General features: G+C 43.0%; 8 non-coding genes across 8 annotated transcripts; all 8 read left to right on the top strand.

The window, feature by feature from the left end:
- The first annotated feature begins 700 nt into the window (after positions 1-700).
- On the top strand, positions 701-772 carry TRNAH-GUG (transfer RNA histidin (anticodon GUG)). The gene has a single exon. It is a non-coding gene; the product is annotated as a tRNA-His (tRNA).
- A 1,060-nt stretch (positions 773-1,832) lies between these two features.
- TRNAT-AGU (transfer RNA threonine (anticodon AGU)) lies at positions 1,833-1,906 on the top strand. Its single transcript has one exon. It is a non-coding gene; the product is annotated as a tRNA-Thr (tRNA).
- A 2,028-nt stretch (positions 1,907-3,934) lies between these two features.
- Positions 3,935-4,008, top strand: TRNAT-AGU (transfer RNA threonine (anticodon AGU)). The gene has a single exon. It is a non-coding gene; the product is annotated as a tRNA-Thr (tRNA).
- Positions 4,009-6,030: 2,022 nt separating this feature from the next.
- On the top strand, positions 6,031-6,104 carry TRNAT-AGU (transfer RNA threonine (anticodon AGU)). Its single transcript has one exon. It is a non-coding gene; the product is annotated as a tRNA-Thr (tRNA).
- Positions 6,105-7,386: 1,282 nt separating this feature from the next.
- TRNAI-AAU (transfer RNA isoleucine (anticodon AAU)) lies at positions 7,387-7,460 on the top strand. Its single transcript has one exon. It is a non-coding gene; the product is annotated as a tRNA-Ile (tRNA).
- A 671-nt stretch (positions 7,461-8,131) lies between these two features.
- On the top strand, positions 8,132-8,205 carry TRNAT-AGU (transfer RNA threonine (anticodon AGU)). Its single transcript has one exon. It is a non-coding gene; the product is annotated as a tRNA-Thr (tRNA).
- A 1,284-nt stretch (positions 8,206-9,489) lies between these two features.
- Positions 9,490-9,563, top strand: TRNAI-AAU (transfer RNA isoleucine (anticodon AAU)). Its single transcript has one exon. It is a non-coding gene; the product is annotated as a tRNA-Ile (tRNA).
- Positions 9,564-10,234: 671 nt separating this feature from the next.
- On the top strand, positions 10,235-10,308 carry TRNAT-AGU (transfer RNA threonine (anticodon AGU)). Its single transcript has one exon. It is a non-coding gene; the product is annotated as a tRNA-Thr (tRNA).
- Positions 10,309-12,127: the final 1,819 nt, after the last annotated feature.

A 12,127-nucleotide genomic window follows, 5' to 3' on the forward strand; every position in this document is an offset into this window, starting at 1 on the left:
GTTTTGTGAAGTGAAAAGATGTTTTTAAGCTTCGCTCGCTTCAAAGTACAACCTAGGCAGCAGTAATGCAAGCTTCAGACAACAGGTGCAGCACAGGCAGCACCTGAGTACCATTGCATTACTGACACTGTTACTGAAGAGGCAGAAGAGGTTCAAGCTTCAGTGCCTCAAGAACAGACAACACAAGGGCAGCAGAGTCTGATGGATTGTGAGAGCTTGGAAAATGACACTGTGTGCTGCGTGGAGCTAAAAATGCTGTATCCATAGTACTGCGCCAAGTTTTGGAGGCCACATCAGTGATATTGTGTTCTCTTAGGGAGACTTCACGTGAGGTTCTGGAGGCCTATTCTTAAATATTGTGTCTGTCCTGGGAGACTTCTACGGAGTATTGTCATGTGCATCACACCACACACGAAACGTCATGTCCAGTTCTTCATGGCTTACCAAGAGGTTTGATACTACTCTTCCAATGTTTGAATAACATAACGCTTGAGGTGTAAAAAGGAGGGAGTGGTCCTAGCAGAGTAGGACTGGAGGGCAGTCTGTGTTGGTTTGTGAACATCCCAGTCAAAGAGGTGAAATGTGCAGCATCTGCCTCAAAACACATACACTACATATAAGACTCTCATGACTGACAGTGTCACCTGATTTGCACTATAAAAGTCACATACATCATGGGCCTGAGTAGCCCAAGTCACACGCCGTGATTGTATAGTGGTTAGTACTCTGTGTTGTGGCCGCAGCAACCTTGGTTCGAATCCAAGTCACGGCATTGCGGGTGGCAATGTCATGGCAGTTGGGAGATATTTTTTATTTGCAATATACAGAGTATTATTATTTTTTAAATAACACCTGTCCCAAACACTTTGTTTTCTTTGATTTGTGAAATTGCCAGCTTTAATCATGAGAAGTCATTTCATTATGATGCCACAGCTGTGGGGCAGAAGGGACAGAGTGTTTTAATACATGCAATGCTTACTTTTAATGTACTCTTGCATGTTGTAGCCCGTGTAATTGTGCAGAAATCGTTTTTGAGGAATGCAAAAACATTTCCTTGTGTAAAAATACCTTTTCTGTATGAATGATTTGGCCGGTTAGCTCAGTTGGTTGGAGCGTAGTGCTAATAACGCCAAGGTCGCGGGGTCGATCCCCGTACCAGCCTGTATTTTTCACAATTAAAAGAGAGAAGTCATGCATTACAGTACAAGACGTTTAAAAACAACGTATAGGTTGTTTGTTTATTCTGGTCATTAACTGGGCTCTGATGGCTGATGTTTGTGCAAGGGTGAGTGTTGCTAATACCATGTAAAGGGCACTGTGGTCTAACAGCCCCCAGCCTCCCTCTCCTATGGCTGGACGACCAGCCCGCTCCTTGGGTCTCTCAAAGTGCACTTTTTGAAGCCCTGTTTGAAGCTGGGACGCATCAACTAAAGGTGACACTTTCTCTCCAAAAGTGACGATTTCTCGGCTTCTCGTTGGGGTGTCCAGAGGTGACGAGAGGTGAAGGAAAGAGCACATGGGTTATGTAGGCATCATTAAATTGTCTGCTATGTATTAGTGATCTTTAACATCGTTACACTCTCGTTCAGTTTAACGTATGTATAGCACACTCGTCCACCCGTGTAAATATTGCAAAATGAATACAGATATGTACACCTAATGATATACGTTTGTCGTGACCCTCTTTGTAATTTTTCCATACCACGTTCAGGTTTTTCTTTCTCCATTTTCTTGTCGGTAGTAGCTGGATAAAAATTTAGAGACAGAAAAGTATGGAGTGCCTCCAGTGATACCGACACAGAAGGTACAATGGTTCTAAGTGAGTGGAAATAGGCGCTGTGGCTTAGTTGGTTAAAGCGCCTGTCTAGTAAACAGGAGATCCTGAGTTCGAATCTCATCAGTGCCTTGTTTTTACACAACCTCATACAAGACATTTTGTTTGATTAAAGACTCATTGTCTGCAAACACAATTTCTCCTATTATAATTATCCTCATGTACACAATGCTCCTCCTTAAAACCTAAAGATGTTTCGGGTTTTACCTGCCATTGTAATGTACCACCAGCCACCAGTATCTTTAATTTTCAAAGCCAATCAGTTTGGTTTTGTGACGTGAAAATATGTTTTTAAGCTTCGCTCGCTTCAAAGTACAACCTAGGCAGCAGTAATGCAAGCTTCAAACAACAGGTGCAGCACAGGCAGCGCCTGAGTACCATTGCATTACTGACACTGTTACTGAAGAGGCAGAAGAGGTTCAAGCTTCAGTGCCTCAAGAACAGGCAACGCAAGGGCAGCAGAGTCTGATGGATTATGAGAGCTTGGAAAATGACACTGTGTGCTGCGTGGAGCTAAAAATGCTGTATCCAAAGTACTGCGCCAAGTTTTGGAGGCCACATCAGTGATATTGTGTTCTCTTAGGGCGACTTCACGTGAGGTTCTGGAGGCCTATTCTGAAATATTGTGTCTGTCCTGGGAGACTCCTACGGAGTATTGTCATGTACATCACACCACATACGAAACATCATGTCCAGTTCTTCATGGCTTACCAAGAGGTTTGATACTACTCTTCCAATGTTTGAATAACATAATGCTTGAGGTGTAAAAAGGAGGGAGCGGTCCTTGCAGAGTTGGACTGGAGGGCAGTCTGTGTTGGTTTGTGAACATCCCAGTCAAAGAGGCGAAATGTGCAGCATCTGCCTCAAAACACATACACAACATATAAGACTCTAATGACTGACAGTGTCACCTGATTTGCACTATAAAAGTCACATACGTCATGGGCCTGTGTAGCCCAAGTAGCTCGCCGTGATCGTATAGTGGTTAGTACTCTGCATTGTGGCCGCAGCAACCTCGGTTCAAATCCAAGTCATGGCATTGCGGGTGGCAATGTCATGGCAGTTGGGAGATATTTTTTATTTGCAATATACAGAGTATTATTATTTTTTAAATAACACCTGTCCCAAACACTTTGTTTTCTTTGAATTGTGAAATTGCCAGCTTTAATCATGAGAAGTCATTTCATAATGATGCCACAGCTGTGGGGCAGAAGGGACAGAGTGTTTTAATACATGCAATGCTTACTTTTAATGTACTCTTGCATGTTGTAGCCCGTGTAATTGTGCAGAAATCGTTTTTGAGGAATGCAAAAACATTTCCTTGTGTAATAATACCTTTTCTGTATGAATGACTTGGCCGGTTAGCTCAGTTGGTTAGAGAGTGGTGCTAATAACGCCAAGGTTGCGGGTTCGATCCCCGTACCGGCCAGTATCTTTCACAATTAAAAGAGAGAAGTCATGCATTACAGTACAAGACGTTTAAAAACAACGTATAGGTTGTTTGTTTATTCTGGTCATTAACTGGGCTCTGATGGCTGATGTTTGTGCAAGGGCGAGTGTTGCCAGTACCATGTAAAGGGCACTGTGGTCTAACAGCCCCCAGCCTCCCTCTCCTATGGCTGGACGACCAGCCCGCTCCTTGGGTCTCTCAAAGTGCACTTTTTGAAGCCCTGTTTGAAGCTGGGACGCATCAACTAAAGGTGACACTTTCTCTCCAAAAGTGACGATTTCTCGGCTTCTCGTTGGGGTGTCCAGAGGTGACGAGAGGTGAAGGAAAGAGCACATGGGTTATGTAGGCATCATTAAATTGTCTGCTATGTATTAGTGATCTTTAACATCGTTACACTCTCGTTCAGTTTAACGTATGTATAGCACACTCGTCCACCCGTGTAAATATTTCAAAATGAATACAGATATGTACACCTAATGATATACGTTTGTCGTGACCCTCTTTGTAATTTTTCCATACCATGTTCAGGTTTTTCTTTCTCCATTTTCTTGTCGGTAGTAGCTGGATAAAAATTTAGAGACAGAAAAGTATGGAGTGCCTCACAGTGATACCGACACAGAAGGTACAATGGTTCTAAGTGAGTGTAAATAGGCGCTGTGGCTTAGTTGGTTAAAGCGCCTGTCTAGTAAACAGGCGATCCTGAGTTCGAATCTCAGCAGTGCCTTGTTTTCATACAAGACTTTTTGTTTGATTAAAGACTCATTGTCTGCAAACACAATTTCTATCCTATTATAATTATCCTCATGTACACAATGCTCCTCCTTAAAACTTAAAGATGTTTCGGGTTTTTACCTGCCATTGTAATGTACCACCAGCCACCAGTATCTTTAATTTTCAAAGCCAATCAGTTTGGTTTTGTGACGTGAAAAGATGTTTTTAAGCTTCGCTCGCTTCAAAGTACAACCTAGGCAGCAGTAATGCAAGCTTCAAACAACAGGTGCAGCACAGGCAGCACCTGAGTACCATTGCATTACTGACACTGTTACTGAAGAGGCAGAAGAGGTTCAAGCTTCAGTGCCTCAAGAACAGGCAACGCAAGGGCAGCAGAGTCTGATGGATTGTGAGAGCTTGGAAAATGACACTGTGTGCTTCGTGGAGCTAAAAATGCTGTATCCATAGTACTGCGCCAAGTTTTGGAGGCCACATCAGTGATATTGTGTTCTCTTAGGGAGACTTCACGTGAGGTTCTGGAGGCCTATTCTGAAATATTGTGTCTGTCCTGGGAGACTCCTGCGGAGTATTGTCATGTGCATCACACCACATACGAAACATCATGTCCAGTTCTTCATGGCTTACCAAGAGGTTTGATGCTACTCTTCCAATGTTTGAATAACATAACGCTTGAGGTGTAAAAAGGAGGGAGCGGTCCTTGCAGAGTAGGACTGGAGGGCAGTCTGTGTTGGTTTGTGAACATCCCTGTCAAAGAGGCGAAATGTGCAGCATCTGCCTCAAAACACATACACAACATATAAGACTCTGATGACTGACAGTGTCACCTGATTTGCACTATAAAAGTCACATACGTCATGGGCCTGAGTAGCCCAAGTAGCTCGCCGTGATCGTATAGTGGTTACTATTCTGCGTTGTGGCCGCAGCAACCTCGGTTCGAATCCAAGTCACGGCATTGCGGGTGACAATGTCATGGCAGTTGGGAGATATTTTTTATTTGCAATATACAGAGTATTATTATTTTTTAAATAACACCTGTCCCAAGCACTTTGTTTTCTTTGAATTGTGAAATTGCCAGCTTTAATCGTGAGAAGTCATTTCATTATGATGCCACAGCTGTGGGGCAGAAGGGACAGAGTGTTTTAATACATGCAATGCTTACTTTTAATGTACTCTTGCATGTTGTAGCCCGTGTAATTGTGCAGAAATCGTTTTTGAGGAATGCAAAAACATTTCCTTGTGTAATAATACCTTTTCTGTATGAATGACTTGGCCAGTTAGCTCAGTTGGTTAGAGAGTGGTACTAATAATGCCAAGGTCACGGGTTCGATCCCTGTACCGGCCAGTATTTTTCACAATTAAAAGAGAGAAGTCATGCATTACAGTACAAGACGTTTAAAAACAACGTATAGGTGTTTTGTTTATTCTGGTCATTAACTGGGCTCTGATGGCTGATGTTTGTGCAAGGGCTAGTGTTGCTAGTACCATGTAAAGGGCACTGTGGTCTAACAGCCCCCAGCCTCCCTCTCCTATGGCTGGACGACCAGCCCGCTCCTTGGGTCTCTCAAAGTGCACTTTTTGAAGCCCTGTTTGAAGCTGGGACGCATCAACTAAAGGTGACACTTTCTCTCCAAAAGTGACGATTTCTCGGCTTCTCGTTGGGGTGTCCAGATGTGACGAGAGGTGAAGGAAAGAGCACATGGGTTATGTAGGCATCATTAAATTGTCTGCTATGTATTAGTGATCTTTAACATCGTTACACTCTCGTTCAGTTTAACGTATGTATAGCACACTCGTCCACCCGTGTAAATATTGCAAAATGAATACAGATATGTACACCTAATGATATACGTTTGTCGTGACCCTCTTTGTAATTTTTCCATACCACGTTCAGGTTTTTCTTTCTCCATTTTCTTGTCGGTAGTAGCTGGATAAAAACTTTAGAGACAGAAAAGTATGCAGTGCCTCACAGTGATACCGACACAAAAGGTACAATGGTTCTAAGTTAGTGGAAATAGGCGCTGTGGCTTAGTTGGTTAAAGTGCCTGTCTAGTAAACAGGAGATCCTGAGTTCGAATCTCAGCAGTGCCTTGTTTTTACACAACCTCATACAAGACTTTTTGTTTGATTAAAGACTCAATGTCTGCAAACACAATTTCTCCTATTATAATTATCCTCATGTACACAATGCTCCTCCTTAAAACCTAAAGATGTTTCGGGTTTTTACCTGCCATTGTAATGTACCACCAGCCACCAGTATCTTTAATTTTCAAAGCCAATCAGTTTGGTTTTGTGACGTGAAAAGATGTTTTTAAGCTTCGCTCGCTTCAAAGTACAACCTAGGCAGCAGTAATGCAAGCTTCAAACAACAGGTGCAGCACAGGCAGCACCTGAGTACCATTGCATTACTGACACTGTTACTGAAGAGGCGGAAGAGGTTCAAGCTTCAGTGCCTCAAGAACAGGCAACGCAAGGGCAGCAGAGTCTGATGGATTATGAGAGCTTGGAAAATGACACTGTGTGCTGCGTGGAGCTAAAAATGCTGTATCCAAAGTACTGCGCCAAGTTTTGGAGGCCACATCAGTGATATTGTGTTCTCTTAGGGAGACTTCACGTGAGGTTCTGGAGGCCTATTCTGAAATATTGTGTCTGTCCTGGGAGACTCCTACGGAGTATTGTCATGTGCATCACACCACATACGAAACATCATGTCCAGTTCTTCATGGCTTACCAAGAGGTTTGATACTACTCTTCCAATGTTTGAATAACATAACACTTGAGGTGTAAAAAGGAGGGAGCGGTCCTAGCAGAGTCGGATTGGAGGGCAGTCTGTGTTGGTTTGTGAACATCCCAGTCAAAGAGGTGAAATGTGCAGCATCTGCCTCAAAACACATACACTACATATAAGACTCTCATGACTGACAGTGTCACCTGATTTGCACTATAAAAGTCACATACATCATGGGACTGAGTAGCCCAAGTAGCACCCGTGATCGTATAGTGGTTAGTACTCTGCGTTGTGGCCGCAGCAACCTCGCTTCGAATCCAAGTCACGGCATTGCGGGTGGCAATGTCATGGCAGTTGGGAGATATTTTTATTTGCAATATACAGAGTATTATTATTTTTTAAATAACACCTGTCCCAAACACTTTGTTTTCTTTGATTTGTGAAATTGCCAGCTTTAATCATGAGAAGTCATTTCATTATGATGCCACAGCTGTGGGGCAGAAGGGACAGAGTGTTTTAATACATACAATGCTTACTTTTAATGTACTCTTGCATGTTGTAGCCCGTGTAATTGTGCAGAAATCGTTTTTGAGGAATGCAAAAACATTTCCTTGTGTAATAATAACTTTTCTGTATGAATGACTTGGCCGGTTAGCTCAGTTGGTTAGAGCGTGGTGCTAATAACGCCAAGGTCGCTGGTTCGATCCCCGTACCGGCCAGTATTTTTCACAATTAAAAGAGAGAAGTCATGCATTACAGTACAAGACATTTAAAAACAACGTATAGGTTGTTTGTTTATTCTGGTCATTAACTTGGCTCTGATGGCTGATGTTTGTGCAAGGGTGAGTGTTGCTAGTACCATGTAAAGGGCACTGTGGTCTAACAGCCCCCAGCCTCCCTCTCCTATGGCTGGACGACCAGCCCGCTCCTTGGGTCTCTCAAAGTGCACTTTTTGAAGCCCTGTTTGAAGCTGGGACGCATCAACTAAAGGTGACACTTTCTCTCCAAAAGTGACGATTTCTCGGCTTCTCGTTGGGGTGTCCAGAGGTGACGAGAGGTGAAGGAAAGAGCACATGGGTTATGTAGGCATCATTAAATTGTCTGCTATGTATTAGTGATCTTTAACATCGTTACACTCTTGTTTAGTTTAACGTATGTATAGCACACTCGTCCACCCGTGTAAATATTGCAAAATGAATACAGATATGTACACCTAATGATATACGTTTGTCGTGACCCTCTTTGTAATTTTTCCATACCATGTTCAGGTTTTTCTTTCTCCATTTTCTTGTCGGTAGTAGCTGGATAAAAATTTAGAGACAGAAAAGTATGGAGTGCCTCACAGTGATACCGACACAGAAGGTACAATGGTTCTAAGTGAGTGGAAATAGGCGCTGTGGCTTAGTTGGTTAAAGTGCCTGTCTAGTAAACAGGAGATCCTGAGTTCGAATCTCAGCAGTGCCTTGTTTTTACACAACCTCATACAAGACTTTTTGTTTGATTAAAGACTCATTGTCTGCAAACACAATTTCTCCTATTATAATTATCCTCATGTACACAATGCTCCTCCTTAAAACCTAAAGATGTTTCGGGTTTTTACCTGCCATTGTAATGTACCACCAGCCACCAGTATCTTTAATTTTCAAAGCCAATCAGTTTGGTTTTGTGACGTGAAAAGATGTTTTTAAGCTTCGCTCGCTTCAAAGTACAACCTAGGCAGCAGTAATGCAAGCTTCAAACAACAGGTGCAGCACAGGCAGCACCTGAGTACCATTGCATTACTGACACTGTTACTGAAGAGGCAGAAGAGGTTCAAGCTTCAGTGCCTCAAGAACAGGCAACGCAAGGGCAGCAGAGTCTGATGGATTGTGAGAGCTTGGAAAATGACACTGTGTGCTGCGTGGAGCTAAAAATGCTGTATCCAAAGTACTGCGCCAAGTTTTGGAGGCCACATCAGTGATATTGTGTTCTCTTAGGGAGACTTCACGTGAGGTTCTGGAGGCCTATTCTGAAATATTGTGTCTGTCCTGGGAGACTCCTACGGAGTATTGTCATGTACATCACACCACATACGAAACATCATGTCCAGTTCTTCATGGCTTACCAAGAGGTTTGATACTACTCTTCCAATGTTTGAATAACATAATGCTTGAGGTGTAAAAAGGAGGGAGCGGTCCTTGCAGAGTAGGACTGGAGGGCAGTCTGTGTTGGTTTGTGAGCATCCCAGTCAAAGAGGTGAAATGTGCAGCATCTGCCTCAAAACACATACACAACATATAAGACTCTGATGACTGGCAGTGTCACCTGATTTGCACTATAAAAGTCACATATGTCATGGGCTTTAGTAGCCCAAGTAGCTCGCCGTGATCGTATAGTGGTTAGTACTCTGCATTGTGGCCGCAGCAACCTCGGTTCGATTCCAAGTCATGGCATTGCGGTTGGCAATGTCATGGCAGTTGGGAGATATTTTTTATTTGCAATATACAGAGTATTATTATTTTTTAAATAACACCTGTCCCAAACACTTTGTTTTCTTTGATTTGTGAAATTGCCAGCTTTAATCATGAGAAGTCATTTCATTATGATGCCACAGCAGTGGGGCAGCAGGGACAGAGTGTTTTAATACATGCAATGCTTACTTTTAATGTACTCTTGCATGTTGTAGCCCGTGTAATTGTGCAGAAATCGTTTTTGAGGAATGCAAAAACATTTCCTTGTGTAATAATACCTTTTCTGTATGAATGACTTGGCTGGTTAGCTCAGTTGGTTAGAGCGTGGTGCTAATAACGCCAAGGTCGTGGGTTCGATCCCCGTACCAGCCAGTATTTTTCACAATTAAAAGAGAGAAGTCATGCATTACAGTACAAGACGTTTAAAAACAACGTATAGGTTGTTTGTTTATTCTGGTCATTAACTGGGCTCTGATGGCTGATGTTTGTGCAAGGGTGAGTGATGCTAGTACCATGTAAAAGGCACTGTGGTCTAACAGCCCCCAGCCTCCCTCTCCTATGGCTGGACGACCAGCCCGCTCCTTGGGTCTCTCAAAGTGCACTTTTTGAAGCCCTGTTTGAAGCTGGGACGCATCAACTAAAGGTGACACTTTCTCTCCAAAAGTGACGATTTCTCGGCTTCTCGTTGGGGTGTCCAGAGGTGACGAGAGGTGAAGGAAAGAGCACATGGGTTATGTAGGCATCATTAAATTGTCTGCTATGTATTAGTGATCTTTAACATCGTTACACTCTTGTTTAGTTTAACGTATGTATAGCACACTCGTCCACCCGTGTAAATATTGCAAAATGAATACAGATATGTACACCTAATGATATACGTTTGTCGTGACCCTCTTTGTAATTTTTCCATACCATGTTCAGGTTTTTCTTTCTCCATTTTCTTGTCGGTAGTAGCTGGATACAAATTTAGAGACAGAAAAGTATGGAGTGCCTCACAGTGATACCGACACAGAAGGTACAATGGTTCTAAGTGAGTGGAAATAGGCGCTGTGGCTTAGTTGGTTAAAGTGCCTGTCTAGTAAACAGGAGATCCTGAGTTCGAATCTCAGCAGTGCCTTGTTTTTACACAACCTCATACAAGACTTTTTGTTTGATTAAAGACTCATTGTCTGCAAACACAATTTCTCCTATTATAATTATCCTCATGTACACAATTCTCCTCCTTAAAACCTAAAGATGTTTCGGGTTTTTACCTGCCATTGTAATGTACCACCAGCCACCAGTATCTTTAATTTTCAAAGCCAATCAGTTTGGTTTTGTGACGTGAAAAGATGTTTTTAAGCTTCGCTCGCTTCAAAGTACAACCTAGGCAGCAGTAATGCAAGCTTCAAACAACAGGTGCAGCACAGGCAGCACCTGAGTACCATTGCATTACTGACACTGTTACTGAAGAGGCAGAAGAGGTTCAAGCTTCAGTGCCTCAAGAACAGGCAACGCAAGGGCAGCAGAGTCTGATGGATTGTGAGAGCTTGGAAAATGACACTGTGTGCTGCGTGGAGCTAAAAATGCTGTATCCAAAGTACTGCGCCAAGTTTTGGAGGCCACATCAGTGATATTGTGTTCTCTTAGGGAGACTTCACGTGAGGTTCTGGAGGCCTATTCTGAAATATTGTGTCTGTCCTGGGAGACTCCTACGGAGTATTGTCATGTACATCACACCACATACGAAACATCATGTCCAGTTCTTCATGGCTTACCAAGAGGTTTGATACTACTCTTCCAATGTTTGAATAACATAACGCTTGAGGTGTAAAAAGGAGGGAGCGGTCCTTGCAGAGTAGGACTGGAGGGCAGTCTGTGTTGGTTTGTGAACATCCCAGTCAAAGAGGCGAAATGTGCAGCATCTGCCTCAAAACACATACACAACATATAAGACTCTGATGACTGACAGTGTCACCTGATTTGCACTATAAAAGTCACATACGTCATGGGCCTGAGTAGCCCAAGTAGCTCGCCGTGATCGTATAGTGGTTAGTACTCTGCATTGTGGCCGCAGCAACCTCGGTTCGAATACAAGTCATGGCATTGCGGGTGGCAATGTCATGGCAGTTGGGAGATATTTTTTATTTGCAATATACAGAGTATTATTAATTTTTTAAATAACACCTGTCCCAAACACTTTGTTTTCTTTGATTTGTGAAATTGCCAGCTTTAATCATGAGAAGTCATTTCATTATGATGCCACAGCTGTGGGGCAGCAGGGACAGAGTGTTTTAATACATGCAATGCTTACTTTTAATGTACTCTTGCATGTTGTAGGCCGTGTAATTGTGCAGAAATCGTTTTTGAGGAATGCAAAAACATTTCCTTGTGTAATAATACCTTTTCTGTGTCAATGACTTGGCCGGTTAGCTCAGTTGGTTAGAGCGTGGTGCTAATAACGCCAAGGTCGTGGGTTCGATCCCTGTACCAGCCAGTATTTTTCACAATTAAAAGAGAGAAGTCATGCATTACAGTACAAGACGTTTAAAAACAACGTATGGGTTGTTTGTTTATTCTGGTCATTAACTGGGCTCTGATGGCTGATGTTTGTGCAAGGGTGAGTGTTGCTAGTACCATGTAAAAGGCACTGTGGTCTAACAGCCCACAGCCTCCCTCTCCTATGGCTGGACGACCAGCCCGCTCCTTGGGTCTCTCAAAGTGCACTTTTTGAAGCCCTGTTTGAAGCTGGGACGCATCAACTAAAGGTGACACTTTCTCTCCAAAAGTGACGATTTCTCGGCTTCTCGTTGGGGTGTCCAGAGGTGACGAGAGGTGAAGGAAAGAGCACATGGGTTATGTAGGCATCATTAAATTGTCTGCTATGTATTAGTGATCTTTAACATCGTTACACTCTCGTTTAGTTTAACGTATGTATAGCACACTCGTCCACCCGT

The sequence above is a fragment of the Lissotriton helveticus genome, chromosome 12 (genome assembly GCF_964261635.1).
Source record: "Lissotriton helveticus chromosome 12, aLisHel1.1, whole genome shotgun sequence".
Classification (NCBI taxonomy): Eukaryota; Metazoa; Chordata; class Amphibia; order Caudata; family Salamandridae; genus Lissotriton; species Lissotriton helveticus.